The following is a 24,717-nucleotide window of genomic DNA, read 5'->3' on the forward strand; positions in this document are numbered from 1 at the left end:
AAAATCTTTAAAAATCCTTTAACAAACTCTGTTTTGTGGCGTCAGGATACTGCTTTCGATATTCCATCACAGTTTGTAGTATATATTGTTTTTCCTCTTCATTTCTTGATAAAAGTTGATTATAATCTTCCATCAGTTTAACGCCCCGTTCAGCGATATCATTGACCACCTTCAGTCCTTGAACTATGTTCATCCCAATTTTGAAATCACGGTCATTATTCCATGTACAAGGATCTTTTCCTAAAAATGATGTTGGTATTAAAAATTTTTCAAACAATCGTTTGGAATGTGGAGAAATGAAATGGTTTATTTTTTTGTCTCTATATTTGTGTACATCATCTGGACAGATTGTAAATTTCTTTATACTATCTTTGCCATCGTTCTCTGCACTGGCATTCATTGCTTCTACCATATGTATTTTAGTTTCATGTGGTACGGCACTATCAAAAAATGACAATGCAGCCGTTTCTGGTGCCAAGTACCATAAATGATTAATTAATTTTTTCAGCGCAGTACAGCTTATTATTTCGTCTTGATGGTAAGCGTACAAATTCTGTAGAAACTCCAAATCTTGCCGCGGAGCCTCTATTGCAAATGGAGCTCGTATCCACGCTTTTAAGTATAAATTTGCAAGGAAAATACAAATGTCGCGAATTCCAGTGACCTCTTTGCTGGTCAAGGTAAATTCCTTTCTAAATAAATATATTTTTAAACAATATATGGCCTTGGCCATCCATCGAGCGTGATGAAAAGCTCCCGGAGCTCGAAAAACGTAATTTTCGGCACATTTTCCGCCTAAGAAAATAATTACGAGTTCTATGAATTCTCGATAATCTTCCACTGGTTGTTTTTCGCTTTTTAAAGTTTGCATTGCAAACTCCAGCACTTCTGTAAGATTGTTAATAGATTGATGGACGTACTCGTCCTCAATTCCTGCTATAAAATTTGCTTTATTGATTTGGGGCCAAACAGCTTGAAAATGTTTAAAAATAGGTACATTTGGCCCCGATGATTTTTCCAATTTCTCATCATATGCACTTCGTAATATGATTTCGTATATATGATGCCGACAAGGAAAATATATCAATTGTCTTTCGAATAGATTTTCAAGAAGAACACATGTGCCTTGAAAACGTCCCATATTTGATGAGGTTGTATCACAACATAGTGCTTGCACTTTTTCACCTAAATCCCATTCTTCTACTAAATTATGTACCGCAGAGGCTTGATCTTTCCCACTACCGGACAGAAGTGCAGGAATTCCCAGTAGTTGTTCAATACCACTGCAAGTAATCAATATAGGCAATCGATCAATTTTCTCTTTACTTTCTAAAGCTGGCAACAGTTTCCCATCCTAATGTAGTGTAACAGCACCAAGCTCACAATTTTTTAACGCTACGCGATATTTCTCTGCAAGTTTTTTTCGAATGCTCGTGCGTTGATGCCAAATAGATGTTCGATTGATAATCAAATCGTCTACGTCATGATTAAGAGCTTGTGCTGTTGCTGTTATTATACGAACAGCATCACGATCGCTTACTTTGCACTTGTCAAGTGTTGCAACAAGTTTATCCGTAATGAACGCTTTTTGACCACGTCTCTTTTTAGGGTTGCTTGGACCAGGTTTATCCACAGGAATATCAATTTCAATATTGTCATCCTGACTTGACACGTTCTCTTCTTCTTGTTTGGGCCACATCTAGGATGGTAACCAAATAGGTAGTTTTCTTAATCTTCGAAAAGGTCCTTATATAGTCCCGAGCTAGTCATAAAATAAAGGTTTGACGGAGGCTCACGGTGCAACGGTTCTTTGCGAATGAATACAATTCTTTACGTTTGAACACGAACGTGTCATAAAATGGTGCGAAAGGCAAATCTCCGTGCTGCTATTCTTTACAAAGGATATACGAACTTTCTGAAGGACTACGGTTCTTTACGACGGAACAGTTATACTTGGAAGGCATTCAAAACTAAAATTCTAAAAAATATACGAATTAACTATTTAAGAAACTGTAGTATTATCAGAAATACAATTATTATATATTTCAGATAAAATTTAAAACGTATCTTAAACACCTGGGTACTTTGGTTCATCTTTCTTCTACAAGATTATTTACGAACGCTTAAAATAAACTCTATTATATCTCTGTCAGTTATGTATATATGAAAAAACTTTTCAAACAAAAGTTGTAGTATATAAGGAGGTGAATATAGCATCAGACAAAAAATTTTTTTTCAAGGTCATTTTTGCAAGTTTTCAAGGTCACGGATGTTTTTTCTATTAACAACTGATTATGCTATATATGGATTCTTACAGAGAAAAAAAGCCAAATTCAACGATATATTACAACGTATATTTATGTCAAGATTTAAAAAAAAAAATTTTCAAATTCGTTGAGCGCCGGTTTTCCATGATCCAATCGGCCCCAAATTTTTTCCAGATCATTTTCTCAACCGTTGTCACAATTCTGGGGGGACCCTTGGAAAAAATCCTTTGGTCGAAAAATAAGGTCCACCCTAATAAATACGCGTAAGATATATATACATATCGCTGTGTACGGATTTAAACGCGATTTCGGTTTGGATTTTACGAAGGAGGTATAAGCATGTATAAGTACACCACATATATATATATATATTACAAATACAATTACAGACGACTTTTGGTCTGTAGAAAGATCTTTACGTTTGCCCATCTGAAAAATTCGAATCGAAGATAAATCGACTGATGCCTTTGTTAAAACCACAATAAAAATTATAGGCAGTAGTATTAATTAGTGAAATAAATACTTACCTTAGAACTTCTAATGCTGTGTAAAATGAAATGTGCAAAAATTAATATTGAGAGCCTTGATTATAATGTAATACACTACAAGCGAAAACTAGAACATTTCTAGGTTAAGAAACACTTTAACCAGAATTCGATATTACCGACCTAATTTCAAATCAAACCAACTACATTTGGATAGGATATTATTATACATTTGTAATAGTCTTTTTCTATTTTCTTATATTTATATAAGTATTTAATAAAAGTCAATTCCTGCTGCGGAGCCCTCGTCGGGAGAAGAGCTTTCTACCCATGCTTTTAAATATAAATTTGCAATAAATATACATATATCGCGAGTTCCATTTTTCTCCTCTTCGCTTAACTCGTATTCTGTGCGAAACAAAAATATTTTTAAACAATAAATGCCGTTCACCATCCACCCAGCATGATGGAAAGCTCCGGGAGCTCGAAAACGGTACTTTCAAGAGGTATTACCTAAAAATACTAGCACGAGTTCAATAAATTTGCGATAGTCTTCCCGTGGATGATGCGTTTGCAGAGTCTGATTCGCAAAATTTATCAGCTGTGGTATATTTCCTATCTTTTGCTTGACAAATGGATCTTCTACTCCAGAGTGGAAGTTTAATTTATTTATATTGGGCCACGCTTGCTGGAAGCGTTTCAAAATTGGCACGTTGGGACCCGTAGACTGGGACATCTTTTTCTCAAAAACCGCTCTTAACACTATTTCGTAAATATGGTGTCTGCACGGAAGATATAACAAGTACCGTCCGATTACATGCTCTAAAATCACACACACACACCTTGCAAGTGACCTATATTGGATGTTGTCGTATCACATGAAAGTGCTTGTACTTTGTAGCATATGTCCCACTCCCTGAGTAGATCATGGACAGCAAGAGCTTGATTTCTTCCAGTAGAAGACGGGTGTTTGCAGATCGGATACGGGAATTCGGAGATAGTCGTGGGTGAACGATGAAGTAAGGCACTTGGTTAACAAACACTTTAATGTGCGAAACTAGAACAAATAGTACATGTAATGAAGTAACGTCGCACGTGGTGAATGTGATGGCCCACGATAGTGGAGAACGCGGAGTGGAACCATAAACGCGAGGCGACGAACGTGTATCGTATAAACGAAGTCTGTAGAACGCGTGTGGTTACTTAGCGGTGGTCGTTAACAGTGCGAATTAGCTCTCGATCCGCCGCACAGTGTGCCAAATGGCCTTTTTAGCTGGACAAAACTCTAAATCGCCTATTTCTCTATATTTATCAATTGATATGTTTACAGTTGTATAAAATATGAATAATTATTAACTTTTTACAACATTTAGTTGGTTTTTGTTAATTAAACAATATATTTTAAGTTATTTAAAATTAAATATAAATTACAACAAAGTTAGTAATGGACCTATATAGCACAGAATGATTTAAATGATGTAATTTTTAATTATGGACAAACTGAATGTAAATATAATTTATTTATTTATTTGTTTTTTGCAGATTCAGATATATTCTAACGGGAAAAATTTATTTTTTGGTTTAGTATAAGGTTTCAATTTACAAATAACAAATCTGGTTCATATTATAGTTTATTATGTTAATAAAAATATAATAACAAAAATATAATAACAAAAATATAATAACAAAAATATAAATTATACAAAAATATAAATTATACAAAAAAAATAACAGAGATCAAAATCAAAGTATTAAATAGTAACGTTCGATTGCAGGTACAAACATTTTCTAATAAATAATTATAAAAAAAAATATTAAAAAATTAATCGATTTCAGTATTATAACAAGATTTTAAGGAGAGTATTATAAGGAGATTGCCTTCTGAAACTACGTATCTTCACAGCTCGAATCACCATCAGAAGATTCAAGTTCTGTGAAACAATCTGTTTCTTCAATTCTCGACTCTACATTATCTTCTAATAATTGAAGATCTTCAGGGGACAGAGAACTTTTTTTTTTTGTGGGATTGTGCGAAAATTATTTATTAATGGGTCGGACGTTATTAATAACATTGCTAATAAATCGAAATTGGTATCCGATCTCGACGTTTTTCGTGCATTTTTGAGTCTAAATCTACGACAATCTTTATGTCGTGCTTCTTGCGTCTCCTCTGTCATTTGACCAATTGGAACGATAAACGATTTAATAACATCTTTCGCGTGATAAAATAATTTATGTATCGATACGGGCATGTAATACCATGAATATAACTTTATATATAAATCTTTCGTCGATGAACAAAACTTTGAAAATTTTTTTATATTTATTTTCCGGCCACAGGATAACGTTCGTAATAATATTCCTAAATTTTTAATTAATGTTCTATCTACTCCGGTTATATCTGAACTTTTTTCAAAAAATTTAAAAAATCTTCTGGCTGTATTGCCATCGTTGGACGTGCCAAATCCTTGTTTTGGTTGATCTACTATTAAACCCATTTCCTTTTTAAATCTTTCTTGTATTAATAATTTTCGTTCTTTAAAATCTACTTTATCCACTTTTTTCCTTATTTGCCATTTTTTAATATTTAAACGATAACTTATACAGGGTGCGCCATCTCGAGCTTCGGTATGGAAATATTGAATAACTTCGGCAACTAGTGAAAGTGAATGTTTGTTATTGTTTTTTTATTTAATTTAATCCTTTACAATTTGTTTCAACTATACTTAGAACACAACATCCAACAAATGACCACCTTTACGAGCCACACAAAATTGTGCTCTTTTTTTCGAATTTTCCATTACTTTGGCCAGCATTTCGGGCGATATTGCCTCTATTTCAGCTCGAATGTTGGTCTTGAGCGCTTCCAATGTCGTGGGCTTGTTGGCGTATGTATACTTTACTTTTTAAATAACCCCACAAAAAAAAGTCCGGCGGCGTCAAATCCGGCGATCTTGGAGGCCACTCAATATCGCCACCTTTCGACATCAAACGGCCGGGGAATTTTCGCTTCAAAAAGTTCATTGTTTTGATCGCCGTGTGGCATGGGGCGCCGTCTTGTTGAAACCAGAAGTTCAATAAATTTTTTTCGCGCATTTTTGGAATCACATAGTGCGCCAAAATCCACCGATAACGGTCGCCATCGACGGTTTCGCCTTCACGAAAGAAAAATGGTCCGATGATGGTTTTGGTGCTAACGCCGGCCCAAACAGTGACTTTCTGGTCATGCAATGGCTTCTCGTGGATAATGTGAGGATTGTCTGTGCCCCAGAATCGACAATTTTGTTTGTTCACTCCGCCAGAGAGATGGAAATGGGCCTCGTCCGTGAACAAAATTTGATTCCAAAACTCGGAATCAACCTCGGCCATTCGAACCACGCTTTTTCCGTATTCCAAGCGACGGGGCTCGTCTGTAGGCAATAATCGTTGAGTTATTTGCACTTTGTAAGGAAACATGTGAAGATCTTCCTTCAAAATCCTCCTAAGAGTGGTTCCTTTGATGTTTAGCTGCTGGGCACGGTGACGATACGACAGATTTGGGCTTTCATAAACACTCTGCTTGACAGTTTCAACAATTTCATTAGAGCGTCTTTTACGAACTGACACGCGTTGATGATTTCCCACAGACCCCGATTCTTCGAAATTTTTAGTCAGATTACGTATGGTGTTATCAGAAGGCACTTTACGACCGCGGTATTTTCGACGGTATGCACGTTGAGCAAGCACAATTGAACGACTATTTTCCAAATACATGGTCACAATTTCCGCGCGTTCTTTACATGTAAAGTTATTCATGGTCAGAATTGTACTGAAATGACGTTTCGAAATTGTTTTTTCTCAAGTCATACCGCCAATGTATAACAAAGTTATTCAATATTTCCATACCGAAGCTCGAGATGGCGCACCCTGTATGTAATAGACATTCAAAAGTGCGGATCCATAAATGAAGGGTTGATAACCCAAATCGATAATTTTCAATATTTATATTTTCTTCTTTAGGCTCATTATTTAAAAATTTCGGTGTCGCTCCGCAAATGTAACACGTCATCGATGAAGATGTTTCTGTAACTACATTACACACCTTCCCATCTACCATTGTCAGAAAAAATTTATACTTTATTGTTACTTCCTTTCCATCAATTTCTAATTTTGTTGGGTTTAAATTATTTATTTGATTCTGAAAATTATCTATTTCGCTTTTAATTAAACTATCGCTTTCTTTTTCAAATAGGAATTTGTGCGGGCGGCAATATCTAGTTGAACCAGGGCTCGGATTTTCCCAGACTGAATGTGCTTCATTTGACATTTTAATTGGTACAAAAGATATTAAAAATAAAAATTGATCGTTTCCCTCGGTGGACGTATATTTCTGTTTGTATGCGCTGTGCCCTGCGCTCCCGTCACATCCCCATTTACAAAATAGTTCCAAATTATCTTGGTCATTGAATAGAATTGTATTACCATTTAATAATCGGGATGTCCAAAGGTTTAATCCTATTTGTAAGGGAATTTCTGCACTTTTTTCCGTTAAAATAATGCTGTTTTCAGGCGGTAGACAATTATACTTTGCTTTTTGGACTTCATGATAGGACGGATACATTTTATGCCCTATGCTTAAAGCTTTTTTTCTATTTATTTTATATGCATGTACAGTACTTTTTGTGTCTATAAACAATGCTAAAGCCTCTTCCGGAGTCATTGATCTTTGCTGTGTCTTTTTTTCCCTTAAATACTTTAATTCTTTTGTGATCGATGAAGCATTACCTACTAAACTTGCAACACTTCTTTTTCCTTCTGCTCGTAAAGCGACTTCTGTAGCAAACGTTAATTTAGTCGCAGAATTTTCTTCGACAAGTGTCGAGACCCTACGCTTTTTAGTTTTATAAGAAGCATCTTCGAATGATGTCATTTTCCTTCCAGAAGAGCTTGAGGTTGAAGGTATTGCAACGTTTGCGTCAAATACACCTTCAAATAAAATACAATTTTCTTCCTGAAGCCAGTCCGAATATCTTTCTACGAAATATTCTTTTCTTCGCTGACATTTGTTCCAGCGATCTCTCACTCGGCTTACTATTTTAGATATATTTTTCCTTATTGTAAGAATAACTGTGCTTGATGCATTAATACAGCCAATTTTGTGTAAAATTTTTTGGCACAATTGATCGAAATCATCTTTATTTCGAAAAGGTATCCAAATTTCAAAAAAATCCATCCTTGCGATAGTGACTAAAAATAATAATAAGATATACCCATTAGAACTAAAGAATCACTAAATCTCAACGGAAAAATTAACATTAATTAAATTACAGAATGGACTAGAGTATTACTTTCTATAAATAAAACATGTACAATACGTAATTACCTCGATTCATTTTAACGGTCTTAAGTGTCCTTTCAGTTTTTTCCCTTATGTTGTTTATACGAATGTTGTTAGATTAATCTAAAAATTTGTATTTCCTATTTAAACTTTCCATAATTTTTATAAAGCATGAAATGTTTTGATTCAACGTACCTGATTATATCTAAGGAAGATTTTGATATAACGCTATCAAGCATAAAGTGATAACGTAACACATAAAACACTAACAACACTCACAGTAATAATAACAATAACAATAAAAAACAACAACAACAATAAAAATAACAAAACTGAAATATATATGAAAAACGCAAGGGAGATGTAGACTGCACGCTGATCGCTCTTAGACTGAAGAAACGAATTTTCATAGGAAGAAAGTTCAGAGGAAAACCTGACGATAGTATCATTGTATATTTCTTATATATACAATGAACGAAACCAATCCATAGGTTTCAACGAGTAGACTAAACAAATCGCTAAGTGGCGATGGTATCGGCTGCGTTCGGAACGCGCGCCCGGCCCGGGCTGTGATTGTCACGAGCGTGAACGTAAAACGACGTAACTTCATTGTAAAAATTAGTATCCATTAGCAGCGATTAGCAAGCTAAGTTGGGTACCAAAATAAAGTAGAGAATCTCTACTTTATAATAATGTAAATTTCATCGCGTGGACCGACGTGGACCATATACTAATTCATTAACGAAGAGGAGTAACATAAGCGTTTCTGTGGAAAAATAAGTACCGTCTTTGACACTTAATTTACAAAAATAGAGGAATGTTATCGATAATTTGGAATTACTAAAGTGAAAATACATGTTTTAAGATGCTATATCCATTATACAGAGAAAATTTAAATACTCCTTAGTACATTTTAACATATTTCTAGCGCGTATGGCAATGTGCCCATTCATTTATAGGTTAGGCGTCCGCTTTTTAGGTGAAGTTTACACGCTCTGTAAACATATAACAAAAGAATTTTCAGTTTTAATATTCAAGGATTTTAATCCAGGGTTATTTTAGAGCATATTGGCCCAGTTAGTTTTTGTTGATTTGAAAGTTCATTTTGTCCAGCTAAAAATGCCATTTGGCACACTGTGCGCCGGTGCGTGCCGAAAATTACGCGTTCCGCGGACGCAAAGGGGGGGGGGGGTGCCGCGACGACGTGACGCCACCCGATCGCGGCTACGTGAAGTCGGTAAAGCGGATCGGATGCGTATCGGTTTGCCGAAACAACGGAATTATCCGAATTCCAAGTAACTGTTCACGCCCTCTACACGTTGTAACGACAGGTAACCTTTCCACCTTTTCTTTGCCGACTAGAGGAGGTAACATTTTACCATCCCAATGAACAGTAACTGCATCAATCTCATGTTGGGGAAAAGCTGCACGTGCAAATGTGTTCGATAACGACGAACCGATGATTGACTTATGATCAAATCGTTAATGTCGTGACCAAAAGCTTGAGCAGTTGCTGTAATTATACGGACAGCATCGCGTCCACTAATTTTACATGTGTTACGTCCTAAGGTGAACGTATTAAAGATTAGAATGATTTAAATTGTTAGTATTTTACCCACATCCTCATGTATCCTATTTGTACTCTTTTTACCTCCCTTCTCTCCCGCTTCCCTCTCTATTTTGCATCTTGTCCTTCTTTCTTCAGTAGTCATATCGTCCTTGTTAGTATTTACCGTACGCTGAATTCGCTCGCTGGTTTCGGCAACGAAGATGATGATGATGATGATGTTGTTGTGAATCCGGCGGGTGTACACGGGGGGCGTTGATGAACGGAAGGCAGACAATCTTAGAACATTCATACTCCTCCCCTTGTGTCCTATGTTCCATGAAGCCATTCCACCCAGGCACTGTCCAGGTTCATCCCTTAGTACCTCCTTACTGGCTTTGATAGCCTGTGGAGTAACCTTAGCCGGATCAGTAATCACCGCAGGTTTTAGTGGTGGTTTTCCATCCTTTCTAAAATTACGGGACGTAAGGGTCTTACAACACGTAAGACCCTTCAAGCCAAGAAGCTTCTTCATTGGTGGCTGAAAATCCCAAACTAGTGAGGAGTTTCACAAGAAGTTCTGATGCATATTTTTTGTAGCAATACGTTGCAACCCCAATCAAAATAGGCGACAAGAATGATTTTGGGCGCACGGCTACCATAATGGCATGTGCCAGTGCAAGGCATTTGTTCTTCCATGATTTCAATGACCCCGTTTATTCGTTGAAACGATGGTGTGCAAGAGAAGAAGCAGCGTCTCTGGGACGACATGATTGTATGTACACAGTCTGTCCCATTTCCGATGAGACTGCTCAAAAATAAAAAAGAAGACGCTCTACAGTGCATTTCTTCCATCGTATTTATTCGAAATAATCCCCCTCCAAGTCAATACAACGTTGAAACCGATCATAAAACTTGTCGAAGCATGTCTGGTACTCGGGGGCCGGAATAGCTTTCAGGATGTCGGTCGAAGCCTTCTGGATGCTAGGAATCGTACTGTAAGTGTTCCCCTTCAACGCTAATTTGAGTTTAGGTAATAGCCAGAAGTCGCACGGCGCTAGATCAGGCGAGTACGGCGGGTGGTCGAGCGTTATGATGCTTTTTTTGGCCAAAAACTCGCGTACAATTAGGGCTTTGTGCGACGGCGCATTATCATGCAACAAAAACCAACTGCCAACTTCCTTGTACTCCGGTCGAACACGTTGAATTCTGTTCCACAATCTCTGCAGGACACTCAAATAATATTGAGCATTCACAGTCTGACCTTGTGGAACGAATTCCTTATGGGAGAGTAGAGAGGCTACCCTAGCCACCGAACTCGACAAGCGAGTAAGGTTGGTGTTATGACATGCATGGAAAATTCCCTGTAAAATACCGTTAGTCCTCGGGACACTTCTACAAGGGTCTCGAGGAGGCCAGCACTTTCTTATTTTTTATGAGGGTTCGAGGCTCAAATTGCACACCCTTGGACCATCGTCTTCGGGACCATCATTAAGCGCAACTCCTTGAGAGTTTCGGATAAATAACTCTGTCTGCCGAGTCCTTGGAAAGTACGTTTTTCAAAGACGCATTGTTCCCGAAGTCGATGGTCGTCGTCCGCGTGAGACCAGGGGTCATAAATTAAACGCACGTGTTGGCCACTTGGGCCTTTCGTTGTTACGCGACTCTGGGTCCGTTGCTAGTACCGTCTTTGTTTGTACATTTGCTTTCCGCGATTGGCTTGAGGTGAGGATGTCCTCCCCCGCCGATAGGGATGCATAGGAATGGCTCCTCCCTCGGGTCAGTCAACGAATGGGATGTTCTTTCCCCCAAAAAATGTACCATTTTCCCCACTTTTCAATCTCACCACCGAGGTGAGGAACGAGCTGACCCAGGGACAGCGACCAGATACAATTTCTCTCTGAAGATATACAGTCTTCCGCAAAAGATTAACTCGATTCGAGACAGAACTTCCAGTTCATACAAGTGTAAGATATTGTAAATATAGTGAATAAATACAGAGGTTCGTTAAGGCAAATTAGGTGTCGAGCTGTCGTTCATTGAAATTTACAACGCAGAACCTCTCAAATATATTAAGAGAAGCTGCGAACATAACATTTGGTCCTTCGAGCCGGATCATCTGCTCAATGTCTAGCTTTTCATTGGTAAATATTATAGAATCATCACCATTCACGATGACCTCACCTTCGGTCTTCATGTCCTCAAGTACTTGTTTTAATATGGCGTAATTTATTAACGAGTTTCCCAAGGACGTGTCAACATCTCCACTCATTCGTGTTCCTTTGACTCTGTATCTAATATTATCAATTGATCTGCATTGGTTGTTGATTGTTCTCTTTGATAATTTCCTAAGTTCTTTATTATGTTTGTAGCATGATTGATAATAGGTATGCGTCATGGCTAACATTTCTTTAGTGACGTGTGCGTCAAATGTCGCATGGTCTGCCTCTGTACAATATTTATATTTTTTTTTTAGTTTTTTAATTTTTTCCCCTAATATATTATTATTACCTTTACCAAAGTGTATATTTTTTTTTAAACTTAGCTCTAACGGTTTAATATATTTACCGTATTCTATATTAAAACTTATATGTCTAGCTTGTATCATTCTAGGTGCCTTATACTTTCCTGTGCCCATTTTTTCTATCTTGGTGAAGGGCTGCACGCGGCTACTGCATCTCTTGCCCGATCGCAGGCGTTCAAGGGCCACTTCATAACTCTTGCGCTTAGTTCCATCACTAATTCTTGCCACGTATTCCTCGCGAGTCCAAGGTCGAGGGTGTCGGATAAATTTTCTAACATGGCGATAAATTCGGGATGTACGTTTATCGTCGTATTCGGGTAGTATGACAGGGCTATGTCTGATGGCATATGCGGCATAGGTTGTGGCAGTATTTTTGGGGTAGTAATACAATTTTGCACCATAGAGTAGACTTTGGAAATACAGTATATCCCGCCAAGTGTCATACCCACCCCCGCTAATCCGGCTATCACAATTTGTGAAGTGCTGTACAAGTTGTGTGCGGGTGAGGAGCCAATGTTGTTTCCCGCCACATTGAATTTTTTATGCCAGGTGAATGGGTTCCACCATACGGTCTCATCGTATTCACCCTTTAGGTCTTTGTTGTACGCATCTATAGCCAGGAGATCTTCGAAGGTGGTTTTGGGTTTTGTTGTTATGTGGCGCAAGAATCCACTGAGGGCTTCAGTAATTATATATACCCTCTCTCTTGGATTGAATTCGTTGTTTTTATCCAAGTAGTCTCTTACTATGTTTGCCGCGTACGCCTGCCATGTGGCATCTAGCCTTTTCCCGTACATGTTTTCGATTAGTGTATTTGTCGCCGCGTCAACATGTTCACGCTGGCGTACAACTGCTTCAGCATTTAACCGACTTATGACTGCTCTATCCTCAAGGATTTTTTTGATATTCTCTGTTTTTTCTTTCTCAATTGCTATCTCTGCACTCGATGCGCCTTTCAACCAAGATATCAGGCTACTCTCTTTTGGCGTGGCCTCAACGGCCGTGGTCGCTTGCTGCTCGCTCATATTATGTCGCTTTGTATTCTCTTTATATCGCTATCGATCCTAATTGGTACGATGTCATTAGGCGGAGTGGGACCTAATGCAAAGGGGACGCACTTCCACATGCTAATCCCATACCAGTTTTCCGGAGAGCTGGCTTCCCCAAACGCGTCCTCAGAAAATTATCTAGTCGCGTGGGATATGCTTCAAAAACGTTGTAATAGACCGCGTCAGTTGATACAAGCACACCTGAAACAATTATTCGACTTACCTGAAATTATAAGGGACACTCCCGCTAATTTACGCAAACTAGCTGAACAGGCGCAAGTACACGTTAACGCACTTAAGGGCTTAAATCAACCAATAAATAGTTGGGATCAAATTTTAATATTCATCATTGTCAAGAAAGTAGATAAAACTACCCGCAGGGCGTGGGAACGTAAGTTGGAAAACGACGAGTTACCGACATTTCAAAAGTTTATTGATTTCATTAACACCCAAGCTCGCGGGGAGGAATGGGAATCTGAAAAATCAAACTCTCCATCAGACAATGATACGTCGCGAGTTAAGTCCAAACGTAGTTTTAGTCATTTGACGACAAATAAGAGTGTCAGTTGCGTGATTTGCCAGGACGAACATTACGTTTTCGCTTGTCCAAAATTTCTTGCCATGGAAGTGAAGGATAGATTAAAATCAGCTCAGAAGAGCAAATTATGTTTAAATTGCCTAAAGGTCGGCCACAACACTGTTAGTTGCAAGTGGTCTCATTGTAGAAAATGTGATAAAAAACACAACACACTATTACATTTAAATGCACATAAAATAACACAGGTATCGGTGCAAAGAGCGTCTGAAGATTCAAAGGACACTCAGGTTGAGACCGATGTTACATGCAAAGCATTAATGGCTGTGAACAATTCTGAAGTTTTGTTAGGTACAGCACAAATCACAATTTACGATAACAATAACAAAAGGCACACTTGTCGGGTGTTAGTTGATGGAGGCTCACAATCTAATTATATGACAGAAAGCTTAGCAAATTTATTGCAATTAAAGAAAGAACGGGTGAATATCTCCTCGTCAGGGTTAAGTAATTTAGTTACCTGTGCAAAGTACTGCGTTAATGCAAAAATTCAGTCAAATATTAACAATTTCTCATCAAATTTAAAATTTATTGCATTGCCAACAATTACTGGAACTTTACCAACACGAGCTATTAATCACAAGGAGCTTAAAATACCAAAAAATGTATGTCTAGCTGACCCAGAGTTTTACAAACCTGGATCCATCGATATCCTGCTAGGTAGTACTATTTTTTATAAATTACTCAGTGTAGGACAAATTCAATTGAACAATAATAGAATCATTTTACAAAAAACAAAACTGGGTTGGCTAGTAACAGGCGAAGTAGAGGTAAAGGCCTTTAATAGAAATACTGCTTGTTTTCACTCATTAGACAACCAAATTGCTAAATTTTGGGAAGTAGAAGAACTTCCGAAAAGAATTTTTCTATCAGACGAAGAAGCCACATGCGAGGAACATTACAAACAAAATACAAGGCGTGATCAGTCAGGACGATATATTGTTCGACTACCGTTTAACGAGAAACGAAGTTTATTAGGTGACTCTCATAAGTTAGCGTTGAAACGATTTTACACATTAGAGAATAAATTAATTAAGAATACTGTGTTGTATGAACAATATAAGGATTTTCTAGCTGAATATGAGTCACTCAATCATATGAGTGAAGTTAGTGCGGATGATCATAATAGCGGATTTTATCTGCCGCATCATGCGGTAATCAAGGCTTCAAGTGCAACTACAAAGGTGCGGGTAGTATTTGACGCATCAGCGAAAAGTTCATCTGGTGTTTCTTTAAATGACACTTTATTAGTCGGTCCAACAATACAAAATACTTTGTTCACTACCCTGATTAAATTCCGTACACATATATGTGTTCTTACTGCTGATATCGAGAAGATGTTTCGGCAAGTGAAGGTTCATGAGGAGGATTCCTACTATCAAAAAATTCTTTGGCGACAGTCAGTGGAACATCCATTAAAGACTTATAAATTAAATACGGTGACTTACGGTACAGCATGTGCACCATTTTTAGCTATACGTTGTCTCAAACAATTAGCTGAGGATGACGCGAAAGGATTTCCTTTAGCCGCTAGGGCATTTGATCAAGATTTCTACGTAGATGATTTATTGACAGGAGCATCTGATTTTAATTCAGCTTTAAAACTACGTAATGAATTGATAGAACTGGCTAAATTAGGCGGTTTTAACTTGAGACAGTGGGTTTCAAATGACAAAAATTTAGTTAACGATCTTGATAATAATCAGGAGAATAAGTCGCTAGGTTTAGACGTTTCAAATACAAAGAAAACTTTAGGAATTTTTTGGAATCCTTCCGAAGATAATATTATTTATAAAACCAATTTGCCCGACAGCAAACCTAGCATAACGAAGCGTTTGATTTTATCAGAAATCGCGCAATTGTTCGACCCGCTTGGGCTATTAGGACCTGTGATTATACAGGCGAAGATTATTATGCAGGAGCTATGGAAAACACATTGCGAATGGGACGAAGTAGTTCCACAGTCCATTTATTATTCTTGGATTAGGTTCAGAGATCAATTGAGAGTTTTAAATCAGTTTTCTATAAGGCGTCCACTTCTCATTAAGAACCACACTGACTGTCAATTGCACGGGTTTTGCGATGCCAGTGAGTCAGCATATGGAGCTTGTATTTTTGTTCGAGTCACGATGGGAAACATGCAGCATTCGGTAAATCTTCTATGTGCGAAATCTCGCGTCGCGCCAATTAAAACACAATCATTACCTAGGCTCGAATTGTGTGCAGCTACACTATTATCAAAACTAGTTTCCGAGGTTATGGAGGCGTTAACACAAATCAAATTTAGTAAGATCAGACTGTGGACAGATTCAACTATTGTATTACATTGGATTAAGACTTCTCCACATCTACTCAAAACCTTCGTGGCAAATCGCGTAAGTGACCTTCAAGCGTCAACTGATGCGAGAGATTGGTTTCACGTTCCGACGCTGGATAATCCAGCAGATTATATATCAAGAGGACAAGATCCACAGCATTTCCTAAATAATATCACATGGACTAGTGGTCCACACTGGCTCTCTAAGGAGGAAAATTGTTGGCCTAATTTATTATTAGAAACAATAGATATTCCGGAGAAACGCAATTTGGTGTCCTTGGTCACGGTTAATGAACCTAATTCAATACTAGTGCGTTTTTCATCCTTTACAACATTGTATAGGGTAGTAGCCTATATGCAAAGATTTTTTAAGAATATTCGTGGAAGTGAAAAATGCACTGGACCACTGACAGCTGTAGAAATACAATCAGCTCGTAACAGAGTCATTCGTCTAGTACAACGAGAATCATTTTCTGAAGATATAAATAGCCTGGAGAAACACAAGGTAGTAAGAAGGGAAAGCAAATTAAGAAATCTAAATCCGTTTTTAGATGAACATGGGTTGCTCAGAGTAGGGGGTAGACTAAAAAATGCTCTTATTAGCTTTTCTCAGAAACATCCCTTAATCTTACCACATTCACATTATGTTACCAATTTGATAGTTAAATATGAGCATGAACGTCACTGGCATGCTGGGGTGCATGCAACCATGAATGCGATTCGTCAAAGGTATTGGCCCATAAGTGTTAAGGGAGTAATAAAGCGAATTATTGGTCAATGTATGCGATGTTATAGGTTGAATCCTAAGACCTCCGCCCCATTAATGGGTGAACTACCTAGTTCTAGAGTCAAGCAATCACGGCCTTTCGAAAATGTGGGCATAGACTATTGCGGTCCATTTTTTATTAAAGAAAAGAAAAATCGCAATAGATTGAAGGTTAAATCCTACGTGGTGGTTTTTATTTGTTTTGTAACTAAAGCCATACATTTAGAACTTGTGACAGATTTAACCACTGAGACATGTTTGGCAGCAATCACAAGATTCTTTTCTCGAAGAGGAAAGGCGAAAAATATATATACAGATAATGGTACAAATTTTGTTGGCTCGCGCAATCAAATCATGGAATTACAAGCACTGATATGGTCTGAGGAATTTAATAATACAATTCAACATACTCTGAGTAATGACAATATAAACTGGCATTTTTCACCTCCGCGATCCCCACATTTTGGTGGACTATGGGAGGCGGCGGTAAAGTCTTTTAAGAGACATCTATTTAGAACAATAGGTGAAACCTTATTCACTTACGAACAGTTTAATAGCTTAATTATTCAGATAGAAGCCATATTGAATTCTCGTCCTATTATCCCAATTTCCTCGGATCCAAACGATCTTATTGCCCTCACTCCTGGACATTTCCTAATAGGAGATTCGCTCACAAATCTACCAGAGTGTGATCTAACAGAAGTCGCTGCAAATAGGTTGTCGTTGTGGCAACACATACAGCAAGTAAAGCAGCACTTTTGGAAAAGATGGCACACAGATTATCTTCATGAGTTGCACACTCGCAATAAATGGCACAGACAGGATTCTTCTCAAATGAAGGTTGGAACGTTAGTAACAATTCAAGAAGACAATGTTCCCCCCATGCATTGGAGGTTGGGCAGAATTGTTATCGTTCATCCTGGCGACGACAATATCGTACGAGTAGTCACAGTTAAGACTGCTCAAGGACTGTATAAACGTAGCACAACTAAATTATCCCCTTTGCCTATTGAATAATTTAGAATGTAGTTATAGCGTATACTGATCATAACGTTAAACCCGCATCAACGTGATGTTATATACACCATCCTTAGTTAGTTAGTTACTCGGTAATATTATCATAATGATGTTGTAGTTTGTATATGCACTTCTAGTTTATAGAGTACCTATTTCTATCATGTAATCCACTTAGCGTTAATCATTACTATTATTTTGTTATTATTACGAGTTTTATATCATACGTCACCATAGCTTATGTATACATTCAGTGTTCATTGTTGAACTAATTCGTTCAAGGCCGGCGGGATGTTATGACATGCATGGAAAATTCCCTGTAAAATACCGTTAGTCCTCGGGACACTTCTACAAGGGTCTCGAGGAGGCCAGCACTTTCTTATTTTTTATGAGGGTTCGAGGCTCAAATTGCACACCCTTGGACCATCGTCTTCGGGACCATCATTAAGCGCAACTCCTTGAGAGTTTCGGATAAATAACTCTGTCTGCCGAGTCCTTGGAAAGTACGTTTTTCAAAGACGCATTGTTCCCGAAGTCGATGGTCGTCGTCCGCGTGAGACCAGGGGTCATAAATTAAACGCACGTGTTGGCCACTTGGGCCTTTCGTTGTTACGCGACTCTGGGTCCGTTGCTAGTACCGTCTTTGTTTGTACATTTGCTTTCCGCGATTGGCTTGAGGTGAGGATGTCCTCCCCCGCCGATAGGGATGCATAGGAATGGCTCCTCCCTCGGGTCAGTCAACGAATGGGATGTTCTTTCCCCCAAAAAATGTACCATTTTCCCCACTTTTCAATCTCACCACCGAGGTGAGGAACGAGCTGACCCAGGGACAGCGACCAGATACAATTTCTCTCTGAAGATATACAGTCTTCCGCAAAAGATTAACTCGATTCGAGACAGAACTTCCAGTTCATACAAGTGTAAGATATTGTAAATATAGTGAATAAATACAGAGGTTCGTTAAGGCAAATTAGGTGTCGAGCTGTCGTTCATTGAAATTTACAACGCAGAACCTCTCAAATATATTAAGAGAAGCTGCGAACATAACAGTTGGATTAGACTAGGGTAGGCGAATCCTATATTACGAATGCCCTTGGAATTGAAGAAAACGTTAAGCATCGAGGTTCTCGGCTTCGGTGCGGGTTCGTCGTCTTCAAGGTCTTCACGACCATCACGAAATCTAGCAAACCAGCGGAATACTTGTGCACGGGATAGACACTGGTCACCGTAAACGTTTTTCATCGATTCGAATGTTTCTTGAGCAGTTTTGCCCAACTGTGTAAAACAAAACTTGATATGACACAGTGGACGGTTAGTTATAATGTCGTAACTATTGACAGAGCAATTAAAATGCTAAGAAATTTGGTGTGAAGATAGATGAAAGATGTTTCTACAAAATTCAATAGATCAATCAATAGATGGCGCTGCAATCGGCTGTTTGTAGGTTTCGTTGCCTCCAATGAATAAGGCACGCCGCGCCTACTCGCGGAGGTTCAGAAGGATTTTAATCGTTGGTTCTAATGGTCAGGAACACTGAATAACCCACACAGCTTGACGTCTACGATCGTCGTGCCTCGGCGGTCCAAACGGAAGAGAGCGATCAAGGCGGACGGCTAGACGCGCTCACCGCGTCGCTTAACCCCCACTCGACCGAAACAGGGGAGGGGGAATCCACGATCCCCACATGTTTGTGGGTCGGCAGCGGCCTGACCTGTCCCAACACCTGGGAACAGCTTTGAGTGTAGCGCTTTGGCCAGATCGTCGATTCCGGCGGCACCTTTATCTGTTCTAAGTTTATCATGCCTTGACCGTTGATAACGGTCACGTGCTTGCGAGTTTCGTGGTCGTTGAACTATTATGGGATACGGGACTTCTGTTACGAAAAAATTTCACTCGATTGGGCGACGCAATCCCAAATCGAGGATCACGCGAAGTTCATCGTAAGTATTGACACGAGTGTCGTTCGCGGCGAACAGCTTGAGCGAGCTGGGGCGGGTACGCGATTCTGCGGAAACCGGCAGCAGAGACAGATCCGAACCTGTGTCGATCAAAAACATGCGGCCTGATTTACGATCGCGTACGTGGAGACGTTTAGAGGACGTTTGGCACACTCCAACAGTCTCCGAGGAGGAGAGTGACTTTAGTTTTCCGACGCTCGCGGAGGGGGCCGGACCACGCGCAGGGCTTAATACACCTGTTCACACGCTCCCCATATTTCGAATGTATTCGGCAAAGTCCCGATGGATCGCGACTACGAGAGCGTCTCCTCGATCGGGAACCGGCAGCGTTTCGACCGAAATTTCGTTGACTAGAACGCGGATTACGCTGGTGTGACATTTTTAGGTTCGATATCTCGCGCATGATCAGGTCGAGTTGCTCCTGCACGGAACCTGGTCTCGACGTCGCGGCAGCGGTTGTCAATGTCGCGGCAGCGATGGTATGAACGGCAGCGGGGTTCATGGTCTCGACGATCTTGTCGGCCAGAAGGGCCAGATCCTGCAGATCGTTGCACTTGGACGCGGCCAGAATCGCGCGGCATTGTTCTGGCATCTGGTCGAGAAAGATAGATCGGAGGACGGCCTCCGAGCACTCGCCGTTATCTTTATTCCGCATGACGGCGAGAATATGAGAGGGTTTGCCCGTCGACGCGATTTGCCCTTTCAATAACTGGCGGAGTTTTGCTTCCGCGGACGTTGACTACGTCGCCATAAAGCGTTCTTTGATACGCGTAAACGGTGCGACGGGATCGGGTGACGCGATGAGGTCGGAAATAACGGTCGCTGTCTCAGGATCGACACCGGCTATGACGATGTCGGCCATCGTCGACTGGTTCGTGATGCGAGCCGTGCGAAATGACGCCTCGACCTGCCCGAACCAGGTCTTCGGCTCAGCTTTGAAAGAGACCAGCAGCTTGGGCACGCGGTAATTGTCAACGCGGTTGGAAGGCGCGGCTTCCCTCTGAGCCGCCAGCAAGGCTTCCAGTTGAGCGATGCGCTCGTCCACGGATGGGACAGACATGACGGCGGGTGGAAAACAACGCGAACACGTATGAAAACGGATTTAAAAATTAACGATCGTTACTTGTGGCTTGCTGCGGCGTCAAAAATGGCGTTCATGGTGGCAACAATGGCGGCAGCGATGATACCCACGCGGTGCCGGAAACGCCGGTGACGATGGGTTCTCGCAGGAACAACTGCTACGTGCAGCGAGCGGCCTGCTCGCCGCCTGCAAACGGCAAAGATGTATGCAGCGAGCGACCAGAAGTCTCCGCAATTTTATCCGCGGTGTCGGCTAATTTGTTCAGTACAGTGACACCAGAAGCTGCAAGAATAGCACGGTGAGACGAAGGGAGATGCTCTAGGAAAACCGAGCGAATGACGGCATCGTCACAGGTACCGTCATTTAGGTTACGCAGACGGTTCAACACGTGGGAAGGCTTGCCTTCGGACAAAACCATTGTTTTACGGACTTTGCTGTATGTTTCGGGTCATTATCCTGCTGGAATATCCATCCAGCAGGCATGACCCGATTGGCATATGGCTTCATGACAATTTCCAAAATGTTGCGATATTGATATTTGTCCATTATGCCGTTTAGTCTATGAATAGGGCCTAATCCCGAAAGACTAAATGCCCCCCACACCATTATACACCCTCCTCCATGTTTAAAAGTACCAATCGTATAACGAGGATTAAATCTCTCGTTGATCGGACGCCGTACAAATCTAATACCATCGCTGTGTACTAAATTAAATTTTGACTCATCACTGAAAAGAACCTTTGCCCAGTCGGTCACGGACCACGTAAGGTGTTCACGTGCAAATTACATCCTCTTTTTTATATTTTTTTTCGATAAATATGTTTTTTTTGCAGCGATCCGCCCATGTAGTCCATGCTCCGCTAGTGGCCGTTGAACCGTTTGGGCACTAACATTAACCGACACTTTGCCACGGATTTCTAGGACTGTCAGTTTTGGGTTTCCCACAGATTTTCAAATACACGGCACGGTCAACAGACGTGACCTTGTAATGCTACAAGCACAACGCGATCGCATATATATTTGTAAGGATGAACCGACGGGCCATGCAGTACATCCGGTTCAGACCGAACAACCCCAACGAGTAGTGGTAAGGTAGGATTAAGATAGGGTAAGTTGTACAGTTAGTTGTAAGATAGAGTTAACATATATATAGTATTTGTAATTTAGGATGTAAGCTAGAGTAAGTCTGTGGACCAACAATGACAAAGGGAAGTCTCGCGCCGCGAAGTAAGGGGGGGATGTAACGATTATATTTGTCGCGACACAATTCCCTCCTGAACACCGGAGCGCGGCACGAGATCGCGAGACGCGAGGCGCAACTTCTCGCGACGACGGTTTCTCGCGAGTGAGTAGTGCGCGAGGCACATATGAATAGGACAGCGAGAGCCTAGGAAAGGGGTTCTGACTCCGAGCACCGGCGATTAGAGACGTATAATATCTCGAATGCTACCGCAAGAAGTTAGTAACGCTCTCCTCACCTGTCCCTCGTACCTCTCCAAGGCCCCAGGTATCATATGATATGGGGAGACCCAACCAGCGAAGAGGCGCACACGCTTCCGCAGCTCGAAGTTGCATACGCAACCGAGCATCCTTTCTCGAAGACGCACACGCATCCGGGATCACGCCGTCCCAAGTGCCACATGACACGGGGCTTCCTCGACGCTCAAGCCGCACACGCGGCGAGCAACCCGCTCCCGACCTGTCACTTCGCCGTGAAATTGTAAACGCCGGTAACGCGCGAAAACGATGTCCGCATCGAACCCCACCAAATGTTAATCGAGAAGAGTATCGCGCCGCCATAGGAAATAGTATGAAATAGTAGTTATGCACGGTATGCCCCCTAGAGTTGGACGGGTTGGCGTTGCGCCATGATTCCCGGTAATTCGAATTGCGCGGCGGAAGGTTTGATGCGGTCCGTCGCTCAGGAGTTAAGTTGCGCGGCTCATGTATATCGTGTGTGAGATAGTCGTTCCGGCGCTCTAGCTCACGATTGCGAGAATCGGAATGGGTCGCGGTATTTATCTAGCTCTATCTAATTCGTGCTGTTTGTATGCAGAAATTGTTTCGTCGAAAACTCGAGTACTTGACCAACCTGCTTGAACCTGACGGACCTCTATCCGGAGAGCTGGGATTAAACCTCGAATAAAACATTCTTTTGTGAATGAATTTATTTCTGTGTCGTTGTGTAATTGTCACGACTGCTGTCTAGGATCGCGGTGCGGAGATCTTTTACGCGAGTTATAAAATCTAGGATATGGTCGGAAGGTCCTTGTGAAATACTAGCGAGTTTTCCTCCGTACTGATCTATGAATTTGTATGGTCCTAATACGTCTTTTATACGGTTACAGAGACCCGGAATTGTGCAACAGTCCTCGTCCTCGATAGCGGCGTAGGCACGTCCTCGGAGCTTGTTACATATCAACTTAGTAAGTGTACGTTCTGCGGACGCAGGAATGTCATCGCGAGCGCGTTTGCATGCCCGGACGAATCGCAATACGGGAATTGAATTTCCGTCGAATATTGGTTGAAGCTCGACTATAATAATAGACATAATAATGCATTATTAACATAAAGGGTGGTTCATTATATACATCGTGTCATGTTGTTTTGTCTAATGAATAACTTCGTATTTGTTTATTATACTCGCAGATACGATACCGTTGAAGGCTTACGAACACGTGGACTCTTTATGACGTTCTGTGCTCAACTGCCGCGCCATCCTCACCTCGCCTCGTCTCGCTACACACACACATAGATAGGTATGCTACCATTAAACATCGAGTGGGATAAAAAATAATATATATATATATATATACAGCGTGTAAATTTGTTGCACGTCTGTTGGCTTGTAGCTTTCAAATTACGATTTTTAAGAATTTTATGAACACTGGTTTTTGAGAGTCCACAATTGGCTGAAACGGTACGAATGGATGTTTGAGGGCACACGTTGAAAGCGGTCAGAACATTAATTTCACTCCATAAAGGACGTCGATGCTTCTTGTCTTGTATATCGAGCGAAGATTGAGGGAATTGGTTGGGGTTGAAGGGGACGTCTGTTGAACTTCTGGGGAAATTACCACCAACCTCATCTATGAGGAGCAAAGTTCTCCTTTTACAACTCCTCAGTTGAACATCATTCAACTGCATGAGGTCTGGGATGAGGCTCATAACGAAATTTTTTATTCCTTCCTCTCTCCTGTCCCCTATATCTTTTGGCGGAAGGAGGTTTGACAATTTAGCCTGTTGTGCCGATAAAAATGCTGTAAAAGCTTTATTTGCTGCATCAGTATGTACGAATTTTCTTTTTCGTGTGGGCTGCCCATGTGGCCCTCTTGTTCTAATTGTCGCTTCCGATGAAGGAGTCGCAACTCTGTCCCCCTGATTTGCCGATGATGGCGTTGAAATCAGTGCAGTGAAGTCCTGATTTTCTTCTTCCGGTTTATCTGTCTCGTGGGCATCTGACGTTGATGTGGGGGAGGAAAGCATTGTTTGAGACGCTTCAAATAAATCACCGGTAGGGTTGCCGACAACTTTTACCTAGGGAACCGCAAACTGCATTGCGTCCGTCAGGACCTTGCTCAAAACGGATTCTAGACAATACAAAACGAATTTTCAACTACCGCTTAAGCCGGGCAAGGAAAACAATTGAACGCACGTTTGGTATGATGACAGAAAAATTCCAAGTACTCGGTACAGAGACACGTTGCTGCGATCAGAATACGGTCAATAACATCATAAAAAGTGTTTGCGTGCTTCATAACTACGTTAGAAAAAAAGAAGGGTGTAAATATTTACCCA

The 24,717-nt window shown here is 40.5% G+C and overlaps 1 protein-coding gene across 4 annotated transcripts in view; it reads left to right on the forward strand.

Moving 5' to 3' along the window:
- The window catches only part of LOC143211830 (monocarboxylate transporter 9), a 187,298-nt gene that overhangs the window by 43,644 nt on the left and 118,937 nt on the right, over positions 1 to 24,717 (forward strand). Inside the window, exons 2-3 of one of the 4 annotated variants that reach the window (XM_076429847.1) lie at positions 23,268 to 23,345; positions 23,569 to 23,678. The exons of 1 other annotated variant lie outside the window; for it this stretch is intronic. The gene's annotated coding sequence lies outside the window, so the exon portion shown is untranslated. Of the gene's footprint in view, positions 1 to 21,752; positions 23,346 to 23,568; positions 23,679 to 24,717 lie in introns of all 4 variants that reach the window. 2 more of the 4 variants (XM_076429843.1, XM_076429848.1) reach the window with 2 other exon arrangements.

Source organism: Lasioglossum baleicum, chromosome 9, assembly GCF_051020765.1.
Source record: "Lasioglossum baleicum chromosome 9, iyLasBale1, whole genome shotgun sequence".
NCBI lineage: Eukaryota > Metazoa > Arthropoda > Insecta > Hymenoptera > Halictidae > Lasioglossum > Lasioglossum baleicum.